This window comes from Bombina bombina, chromosome 4 (assembly GCF_027579735.1).
Source record: "Bombina bombina isolate aBomBom1 chromosome 4, aBomBom1.pri, whole genome shotgun sequence".
Taxonomy (NCBI): domain Eukaryota; kingdom Metazoa; phylum Chordata; class Amphibia; order Anura; family Bombinatoridae; genus Bombina; species Bombina bombina.
Genome location: NC_069502.1, coordinates 52,961,408 through 52,973,574, shown reverse-complemented (window position 1 = coordinate 52,973,574; position 12,167 = coordinate 52,961,408).

The window sequence follows — 12,167 nt, the reverse complement described above, 5'->3', positions numbered from 1 at the left end:
AAGAATCCTTAATACTATAATGATATGGAATTTAAAAAAGTAATTTAGCCCTTTGCATTCATAAAACAAATGTATTCAATTAGAACACGCATTTTATATTTTTTATAATGTTTCAGTTATGTGGTTATTTAAAATAATGCCCAAACTTTTTACATTGAAAATACATATAATATTTGTTGTGTAAAAGCTATACCTTACCTGCTTTGCATATAACATAGAAAGGAATGCCTTGACATGAATTCACCATTTTCTAATAGCATTTAACATGTCCTTATAAATACCTTTTATATGTTTATACTTCTTATACTCATGAGCTTAATTAGCTACTTATTAATAGCACTTATTCACTTGTCACCCATTAATCACAACATTTGTCATTAAGGGATAAATGTAATCTAGAAATGGAATGCATTCATTTTATTCTAAATACAAACTTTGTATATTTTCCACAAATAGATAATACTACATAATATTATTTTATTTATTTATAAAATATTTTACCAGGAAGGATACATTTAGATTTCTCTCGTTTTCAAGTATGTCCTGGGTCCACAAAACATTGCATTGATACAATAGGGTACAATAAAATTTAAAAACAATAATAATACACAATATATGCAAATTTTTTTACATAGAACAGGAAAGAAATATATAATCAACCATGACAGGTGCATTCTGTTTTGAGATATGTAGAGAGGGATCTCTTAAATGATATTAGGCTTGGAGAAGGTTTGAAAGTGTGTGGGAGGTCATTCCATAAATGTGGCGCTCGGTAGGAAAAGGAGGATCGAGCTGCTTTCTTTTTGTATTGAGGCAAGCTAAATAATGTGCTGGTACTGGATCAGAGGTTATAGGAGGTGGGAATAGCCGGGGAGAGCATTCTGCTCAGGTAGGGTGGGAGCTTTCCAGAAAGGCACTTAAACACAAGGCAGGAAAGATGGAGGGTGCATCTGGATTCCAGCGTCAGCCAGTTTAGTTCTTTTAGCATGTCACAATGGTGGGTCTTGTAGTTACATTGTAGCACAAAGCGGCAGAATGAGTTATACAATGTATTAACCTTATTAAGGTGAGTTTGTGGTGCAGGTGCATATACTACATCCCCATAATCCATGATTGATTTTCTATGTGGAGGGCAAAAGATAGATTAGGGTCTAAGAACATACGCAAGTATTTGAAAGAGTGGACTGCGGTAAGCGTGCAATTGGATTTTGTTTTGATGCGTAGATGGGAATTTTGTAATTTGTGTAATTTAGGCCCAGTTCCAAAGATCATTGTGACAGTTTTGTCAGTGTTTAGGAAGAGTTTGTTTTTTGAGATCCACTTTTCTACCTCTGTGAACTGGTCTTGGAGCACTGCTTCAAGCTGCGGCAGATCAGATTTGTTTGCATAGATTACCGTGTTGTCTGCGTACATGTGTACAGTTGATGATTTGCAGACATAAGGCAAATCATTTATAAATAATGTGAACAGTAGGAGGCCGAGAATGGAACCTTGGGGAACACCACATGTGACTGGGAGAGGGAGGGAGTCACTGTTAGAAACAGAGACATATTGTGATCGATCCGATACATATGATCTAAACCAGGTTAACGGACGATCAGCAATACCAGAGTTTTTTAGTTTGAGCAGTAGTATGTCGTGGTCCACTGTGTCAAAAGCCTTAGCAAAATCAAGGAAAATAGCTCCAGTTAGGTCTCCTTGTTCCATGCCAGTTTGGATGTTGTTGCAAACTTTTAGGAGGGCAGTTGTAGTGGAGGGATTTGGTCGAAAACCTGATTGATCATATATATTATACATAATATTATAGGATAGCTAAAGCTACAAAGACAAGTATGAAAAACTAAATAGAAATTGGTGAAATACCATTTATATTATAAAGAAAAAAGAAACAAATACCCATTATTAAATCAATATTAAAGGGACATTAAAGGGCCATGATACCCAAATGTTGAAACAAAAAAAGAAAGATATTTTATCTCAAAATTACCTAAGTATTCGAAACCCATCGCAAAGGACTTTAAGCAGCAAATCAGTATGTCTGTCCCGGGACAGGCAAGGGAATGAGCTTCGTGCACACTCATGTTATTTCCCTATTCAGTTTAAGGAAGTTTACTATGAAATCTCATGAGAGTTAAGTGAAATCTCATGAGATCACAGTAAAAGAGTTCATGACCTCAACACTGGTGATGCTGATTGGCTGCTGTTCATTTCTTCATTTTTTTATTTTACCTACAGCTGGCAGCAGCTGAGTATAACTTTTTACACAGAGCTTACTCTGCTGAGCTGAGGAAATTGTGAGGTAAAATATCTTCCTTTTTTACATAGAGATGCTATCGGGATATTTTCCTGATAGCTTTTTATAGTTATGCTGCATCAGTTTCAAGTGATTTAGCATATGAGGATTATGTCCCTTTAAACTGGTGAATACTACTGCAATACTAAAACAGGCATTTTCTGCCTGTCTCAGCTACTCTCTTTAAAACCATCCTCTTATTTAATCCCTTAGAAATGCCAATCAGTAAAACTGGATGCCACCATCATGGAGCTTACCTGCTTAGAAAAATAGAATTTGACAGTAGATAAGAACAGTGGCAGATGGTGAACTTTGAAGATGGTGGGGTGCTAGACACCATCCCTTAAAATAGTGCCCTGTCCTCAGATGGCTCAACACATTTTTATATATTATATATATATATATATATATATATATATATATATATATATATATATACATATATATTTATGTGTTAATATGTGTATATACATATATACAGGGAGTGCAGAATTATTAGGCAAATGAGTATTTTGACCACATCATCCTCTTTATGCATGTTGTCTTACTCCAAGCTGTATAGGCTCGAAAGCCTACTACCAATTAAGCATATTAGGTGATGTGCATCTCTGTAATGAGAAGGGGTGTGGTCTAATGACATCAACACCCTATATCAGGTGTGCATAATTATTAGGCAACTTCCTTTCCTTTGCAAAATGGGTCAAAAGAAGGACTTGACAGGCTCAGAAAAGTAAAAAATAGTGAGATATCTTGCAGAGGGATGCAGCACTCTTAAAATTGCAAAGCTTCTGAAGCGTGATCATCGAACAATCAAGCGTTTCATTCAAAATAGTCAACAGGGTCGCAAGAAGCGTGTGGAAAAACCAAGGCGCAAAATAACTGCCCATGAACTGAGAAAAGTCAAGCGTGCAGCTGCCAAGATGCCACTTGCCACCAGTTTGGCCATATTTCAGAGCTGCAACATCACTGGAGTGCCCAAAAGCACAAGGTGTGCAATACTCAGAGACATGGCCAAGGTAAGAAAGGCTGAAAGACGACCACCACTGAACAAGACACACAAGCTGAAACGTCAAGACTGGGCCAAGAAATATCTCAAGACTGATTTTTCTAAGGTTTTATGGACTGATGAAATGAGAGTGAGTCTTGATGGGCCAGATGGATGGGCCCGTGGCTGGATTGGTAAAGGGCAGAGAGCTCCAGTCCGACTCAGACGCCAGCAAGGTGGAGGTGGAGTACTGGTTTGGGCTGGTATCATCAAAGATGAACTTGTGGGGCCTTTTCGAGTTGAGGATGGAGTCAAGCTCAACTCCCAGTCCTACTGCCAGTTTCTGGAAGACTCCTTCTTCAAGCAGTGGTACAGGAAGAAGTCTGCATCCTTCAAGAAAAACATGATTTTCATGCAGGACAATGCTCCATCACACGCGTCCAAGTACTCCACAGCGTGGCTGGCAAGAAAGGGTATAAAAGAAGAAAATCTAATGACATGGCCTTCTTGTTCACCTGATCTGAACCCCATTGAGAACCTGTGGTCCATCATCAAATGTGAGATTTACAAGGAGGGAAAACAGTACACCTCTCTAAACAGTGTCTGGGAGGCTGTGGTTGCTGCTGCACGCAATGTTGATGGTGAACAGATCAAACCACTGACAGAATCCATGGATGGCAGGCTTTTGAGTGTCCTTGCAAAGAAAGGTGGCTATATTGGTCACTGATTTGTTTTTGTTTTGTTTTTGAATGTCAGAAATGTATATTTGTGAATGTTGAGATGTTATATTGGTTTCACTGGTAAAAATAAATAATTGAAATGGGTATATATTTGTTTTTTGTTAAGTTGCCTAATAATTATGCACAGTAATAGTCACCTGCACACACAAATATCCCCCTAAAATAGCTATAACTAAAAACAAACTAAAAACTACTTCCAAAACTATTCAGCTTTGATATTAATGAGTTTTTTGGGTTAATTGAGAACATGGTTGTTGTTCAATAATAAAATGAATCCTCAAAAATACAACTTGCCTAATAATTCTGCACTCCCTGTATATATATATATATATATATATATATATATATATATATATATATATATATATATATATACATACATTTTCCAAATACGAGGGCACTCACAGGTCTTATCTTTTCCAAAATAAACATTATTTAACATGTACAAAGTTCATGCATTAAAAAGTTGACATTTCGACTTGTCCATTAAGACATTGTTAAGAGCTACAAAAAAGAACCATATATTAAACACCAATACCAATATTTACATACAAATACCAAAATACTCATGATATTCTCTGAATTTCCCAATGTGAAACTATATCACGCTAACAATACTTATCCTGGTAACTTTAAAAACCTTTTACATATTCCTTGTTCAGAGTTTCACTTATGTGTATATATCAGACATCACTTTGCCACAGCGCAAAAAATATTCCTCTAGACTGTGAAATGATCGTATAACATACCTTAGTAAGATTAAAGGGACAGTCAACACCCGATGCAACTTCACTCCATACCTTAGATCAGGAATAGAAGATGCAGCTGCACCGCATCACATGTGGATTAGCTCTAACGGTATAGGAGTAATCACCCAGAATACATATGTTTATTCTGTGTAGATATGGCCGCCAAACTCCCCCCACTGTTAAGTATTTATTTTCCTTTTATTTGAATCTTCCAATAATAATCCAATCCTCGGTTGGATTAACAAGCGTTCACAGAGAATCACGCATGCGCAATGGATAATCACAGCAGCACTTACGATTTCAGCTTGCGTTTGCGAGCAGGCAGAAGATAATGCGCATGCGCATTATCAGAAACACCAACGTCACCCTTTGGAACATGAATGAGCAGGGAAAATATTAGAGAAGGGGAAGAAGGAGGATGGGGAGGAGTTTGGCGGCCATATCTACATGGAATAAACATTTGTATTTTGGTTGATTACTCCAATATAGTTAGAGTGTTTCAACATGCGATGCAGTGCAGCGGAATCTTCTATTCCTGATCTAAGGTATAGAGTTAAGTTACATCGAGTGTTGACTGTCCCTTTAAATGTATTTAGCATTCTGAGTCGCTATTCCAGAGCTGTATGTGTGTTGTGTGTGTAAGACACTCTCAGAAAAACCCGCCACTACCTCATTGGATGTGGCGTCATGCTATAGGTCACTGAGGTGGGGTTTACTATAGCTAGGCATATATTCATTCAATATGCATTTATATCCACATTGAATGCATCTAGTTATGTTGCATATACTATTTCAAGTTGCAACTGATCAACCATGTTGCCTTTTCAAATATATTATGACTTTATTATTACAACAGTACACCATCTTTACATACTAATACATAGGCAATAATTTACTGCATTTTACATATTAATTCTCTTATCACCCTATAAACAAACATAGAACTCCAGGGTTTTCGTGTATCATTACCTTGTGTCAGTTTAACCATATGTGTCCATCCACAGCATAAATCTATTAAATGGATTTTGTGTGGTTACATTAGTTCTCATTTTTTATACATTTCATACCTTTCTACTTAAATATTTGGCCAGTATTGCAGATTTTTCTATATAACACGAAGATACTTTTTTCAATAGAATAAGGAATAATCTAAGTGTGTATTTATCCCTTTGGTTGTCATAGTTCCCAATCTATATATCCATTGTGCCTCCCTTTTTAGCAGCTCTTCCTCCCTATTACCCACTTTCCTCAGTGGGGGCACTCTGTCAAAGAATCAACATAGTTCTTATTATTGATACTGTGGCCCCAATTTATCAAGGTCTGGCAGACCTGATCCGACAGTGCAGATCAGGTCCAACAGACCTCGCTGAATACGGCGAGCAATATGCTCACCGTATTCAGCATTGCACCAGCAGCTCACAAGAGCTGCTGGTGCAACGCCACCCCCTGCAGACTCGCGGCCAATCAGCCGCCAGCAGGGGGGTGTCAATCAACCCGATCATACTCGATCAGGTTAATTTCCGGTGATGCCTGTCCGCCTGCTCAGAGCAGGCGGACAGGTTTTGGAGCAGCGGTCTTTGTGACCGCTGCTTCATAACTGCTGTTTCTGGCGAGCCATTCGGAGCTTGATAAATATGTCCCTGTGTGACCACTTTCTAAAAAGTGCCTAGCAACTGGTTGGTCACTGTGTCCATCCTTAAATGCTGCTCTAATAGCACTTTTATGGTTTGCTAGATTCTCCCTAAAGGTGGTATACGTTTTACCAATGTAAAATTTCCCACATAGGTAAGTAAGATATTAAATAACAAAGTCTGACGTATATGTAAGTCTATGTCATATTGTGTATTTCTTAGATTTTTATGGATGGCTAAATGTATTGCCTGAAAACATTTTGTTGTATGTGACACAGTTTCCACATTTATAACAGCCAATTTTATCCTAGGCAACCATGTTTTCTGCTCACTACGTTGGTCATTTTTCACCAACATTGTTCTGAGGCTATGACCTCTCTTATATACCATACGGGGGGGAATAATTTCCCCAAAGGGTAATGTAGGTTCATCGGAAATTAGTGACTAATTTTTGGTTAGAACCTTTTTAATTGTATGACTTGCCGGTGTGTAAGTGGTTATAAAATTTAGGATGGTGGTCGTTTCTGTTCTTTGTTTTTACAAGTTAATTGTTCTTGATCCAAGTGTGAAATTTCAGACCATACCTTGTCAATTTCTTTAGCTTTATATCCCTGTGTTAGAAATGTATTTTTCATGATGACATATAGGGGCATATTTATCAAGCTCCGTATGGAGCTTGAAACTTCATGTTTCTGGCGAGCCTTCAGGCTCACCAGAAACAAAAGTTATGAAGCAGCGATCTAAAGACCGCTGCTCCATAACCTGTCCACCTGCTCTGAGGAGGCAGACAGAACTCGCAAGAAATTAACCCAATCCAATATGATCGGGTTGATTGACACCCCCTGCTAGCACAAGAACTGCTGGTGCTATGATAAATGCCGAAAGCATACGCTGTTGCCATTTATCTATGAGCAGCAGACATGATCCGCAATATCGGATCATGTCCATCCGCACCTTGTTGAATAGGCCCCATTGATTTTTTTATTTTCATTACGTATAACTCTTAGGAGTTGGGATTTTAAAATGCCTATCTTGAGTTGTAGTGGATGGTAGCTCTGATATTGAAGAAACATGGTCCTATCTGTTGGTTTGGTGTAAAGTGGGGCAAAAAAGTATTTAGTCAGCCACCAATTGTGCAAGTTCTCCCACTTAAGAAGATGAGAGAGGCCTGTAATTTAAATCATAGGTATACCTCAACTATGAGAGACAAAATGTGGAAACAAATCCAGACAATCACATTGTCTGATTTGGAAAGAATTTATTTGCATATTATGTTGGAAAATAAGTATTTGGTCACCTACAAACAAGCAAGATTTCTGTCTCTCACAGACCTGTATCTTCTTCTTTAAGAGGCTCATATGTCCTCTACTCATTACCTGTATTAATGGCACCTGTTTGAACTTGTTATCAGTATAAAAGACACCTGTCCACAACCTCAAACAGTCACACTCCAAACTCCATTATGGTGAAGACCAAATAGCTGTCGAAGGACACCAGAAACAAAATTGTAGACCTGCACCAGGCTGGGAAGACTGAATCTGCAATAGGCAAGCAGCTTGGTGTGAAGAAATCAACTGTGGGAGCAATAATTAAAAAATGGAAGACATACAAGACCACTGATAATCTCCCTCGATATGGGGCTCCACACAAGATCTCACCCCGTGGGGTAAAAAAGAATCACAAGAACGGTGAGCAAACATCCCAGAACCACACGGGGAGACCTAGTGAATGACCTGAAGAGAGCTGGGACCAACGTAACAAAGGCTACCATCAGTAACACACTTCGCCACCAGGGACTCAGATCCTGCAGTGCCAGACGTGTCCCCCTGCTTAAGCCAGTACATGTCCGGGCCCATCTGAAGTATGCTAGAGAGCATTTTGGATGATCCAGAAGTGGATTGGGAGAATGTCCTATGGTCAGATGAAACCAAAGTAGAACTGTTTGGTAGAAACACAACTCGTCATGTTTCGAGGAGAGAGAATGCTGAGTTGCAACCAAAGAACACCATACCTACTGTGAAGCATGGGGGTGGCAACATCATGCTTTGGGGCTGTTTCTCTGCAAAGGGAACAGGATGACTGATCCGTGTACATGAAAGAATGAATGGGGCCATGTATCGTTAGATTTTGAGTCCAAACCTCCTTCCATCAGCAAGGGCATTGAAGATGAAACGTGGCTGGGTCTTTCAGCATGACAATGATCCCAAACACATCACCCGGGCAACGAAGGAGTGGCTTCGTAAGAAGCATTTCAAGGTCCTGGAGTGGCCTAGCCAGTCTCCAGATCTCAACCCCATAGAAATCCTTTGGAGGGAGTTGAAAGTCTGTGTTGCCCAGCGACAGCCCCAAAACATCACTGCTCTAGAGGAGATCTGCATGCAGGAATGGGCCAACATACCAGCAACAGTGTGTGACAACCTTGTGAATACTTACAGAAAACATTTGACCTCTGTCATTGCCAACAAAGGATATATAACAAAGTATTGAGATTAACTTTTGATATGGACCAAATACTTATTTTCCACCATAATATGCAAATAAATTCTTTCCAAATCAGACAATGTGATTGTCTGGATTTGTTTCCACATTTTGTCTCTCATAGTTGAGGTATACCTATGATGAAAATGACAGGCCTCTCTCATCTTCTTAAGTGGGAGAACTTGCACAATTGGTGGCTGACTAAATACTTTTTTGCCCCACTGTATAGTTTAGTATTTAACTGGAACTTTTTTTCCTCATATTTTTTATATATACACAATCCAAAAACTGTAGTTCTGTGTGATTGAATTCCATTTTACATTTAACATTGGGTTTATTTTTTATAAGCTGCTCAAGCCATTCCATAAGTTCTGTTTGACCTCCTCACCATACTATAAACAAATCATGTATGCACCTCTGGTACAAAAAAATATATTACAATTTTGTTTGATAAATACATATTTGTCCTCATACCAGGCCATAAACAGATAGGCATAAGTGGGTGCCATAGTAGTGCCATAAGCGGGTCCCATTGTGGTGCCTACCAATTGGAGATAGAATGTTTCTTCAAACCTAAAATAGTAATAAGTTAAACATGTGTGTAATGAATCTAAACTAAATTCAATGGGTAGACCAACATAGTCCTTATCCGACATAAGTTTGTTCTTCACTGCCTCTATACCTACGTATATCATAGTCCTTATCCAACATAAGTTTGTTCCTCACTGCCTCTATACCTACGTATATCATAGTCCTTAAACGACATAAGTTTGTTCCTCACTGCCTATATACCTACGTATATCATAGTCCTTAAACGACATAAGTTTGTTCCTGACTTCCTCTATACCTAGATCATGAGGAATGATAGTGTAAAGGCTAGCCAATTTGATCGCATTTGGCGGTGAAATGGTGGCATGAAATATACCAAAATGGGCCTAGATCAATACTTTGGGTTGTCTACTACACTACACTTAAGCTAAAATTAACTCTACAAGCTGCCTACATGCTCCCTAATTAACCCCTTCACTGCTGGGCATAAAACACGTGTGGTGCGCAGTGGCATTTAGCAGCCTTCTAATGACCAAAAAGCAACGCCAAAGCCATATAAGTCTGCTATTTATGAACAAAGGGGATATCAGAGAAGCATTTACAACCATTTATGCCATAATTGCATAAGTTGTTTGTAAAAAATTTCTGTGAGAAACCTAAAGTTTGTGAAAAAGTGAACAATTGTTTTTTATTTGATCGCATTTGGCGGTGAAATGGTGGCATGAAATATACCAAAATGGGCCTAGATCAATACTTTGGGTTGTCTACTACACTGCACTTAAGCTAAAATTAACTCTACAAGCTGCCTACATGCTCCCTAATTAACCCCTTCACTGCTGGGCATAAAACACGTGTGGAGCGCAGTGGCATTTAGCAGGCTTCTAATTACCAAAAAGCAACGCCAAAGCCATATAAGTCTGCTATTTCTGAACAAAGGGGACCCCAGAGAAGCATTTACAACCATTTATTCCATAATTGCATAAGTTGTTTGTAAATAATTTCTGTGAGAAACCTAAAGTTTGTGAAAAAGTGAACATTTTTTTTTATTTGATCGCATTTTTCTGTGAAATGGTGGCATTAAATATACCAAAATGGGCCTAGATCAATACTTTGGTTGTCTACTACACTACACTTAAGCTAAAATTAACTCTTCAAGCTGCCTACATGCTCCCTAATTAACCCCTTCACTGCTGGGCATAAAACACGTGTGGTGCGCAGTGGCATTTAGCAGCCTTCTAATTACCAAAAAGCAACGCCAAAGCCATATAAGTCTGCTATAATGGCATGTCTGGCACACAGTGTTGGGGCAAGGGTCCATCTGACCACTTATACCTGGTCTGCAAAGCATGGTCAGGGCAGGTATATCACCTACACTGCGCACTGTGAAGCGGGCATAACCCTTACACTACCTGATCGATACAACATCATACCTGATGTTTTAAAGCACATTATTCCAAACAATTTAGGAATGTTAGGTGATTTATGCCCTTTATGGATTAAAACCAGACTCTGCATCAACTATGTAATTTTCCATGGGAGTTTTGCCATGGATCCCCCTCCGGCATGCCACAGTCCAGGTGTTAGTCCCCTTGAAACAACTTTTCCATCACTATTGTGGCCAGAAAGAGTCCCTGTGGGTTTTAAAATTTGCCTGCCTATTGAAGTCTATGGCGGTTTGCCCTTTTCGCCAGTTCGCGAACATTTGCGGAAGTTCACGTTCGCCGTTCGCGAACCCAAATTTTTATGTTCGCGACATCACTAATCTTTAATAAAGCCTGTTGAAAACAAAGAGAGAAGAGACCTTGACTTGTTACTGGGCCTAAACTGTTTGGCACCAAATGCAACTAACTATCCCATTTTTGCTTTTAAATATTACTATTTGCTTGCCAGAGAGTGCCAGGATTTCTGTGCATTACGTTGAAAATTTTCTTTGTAATTTTCCCTATGGGCTTGTCACCAAGCCTGGTTGGGTTTATTATGTGAGTTGTTGGAAACTGTAAAGCTCCAATCTTTAAAAGATCAATTTGATCCTTACACTGACTATAGCACTTTGTATACACTTCTTCCTGATACTGAAATATAGTAACAAGAAGGTGCTACAATGGCACAGTATATCATGTAAACAATTCCTCTCCCAAACACATCCCCACTCACTCAGAGGAAAAATACTAACAAGTCTGGAGCACTAACAAAAACCACAACTATTAGTGCTAACAGCACAGGCTCTGTGTAAATGAGCCCCCCAGCTAGCTCCGGTATTCAGCTTCAGTAGCGAAGTGTCAGAAAATGAAGCCCCCAAGGAAACAAACTTCATAACATTTAAAATCCCCTATGCATGCATTGGGTATTTATTAAAAACAATTGAAAACACTGATTGAAAGCATTTCACAGTGCAAACATCACTGTTTCCTTAGGCCGCTTTAGATGAATAACCATAGAAAGAAAAAAGAAGAAAAAAGAGAAAGAAAAGAGGAGAGAAAAAAATAAAAGAAAAAAATGAGGGGGTTCCCTCTATATCTCGCTCCCTCCATCCTCCCTCCTGCGCTCCTCCAGGAACGTCCATTGACTTCAAAGCATATATTCCATCAGCAAAATAGTATTTAGAAAGGGAGATAGAACTAGTTTCTCAAAACTTATTTCCTGAACTATTATACATTTTTCCCAATTCTGTATAAATGATTTTAAGCGACTTTCTATACAAGATAAAGTATCTATTTGTTCTAGTATTAGGAGACTACGTAT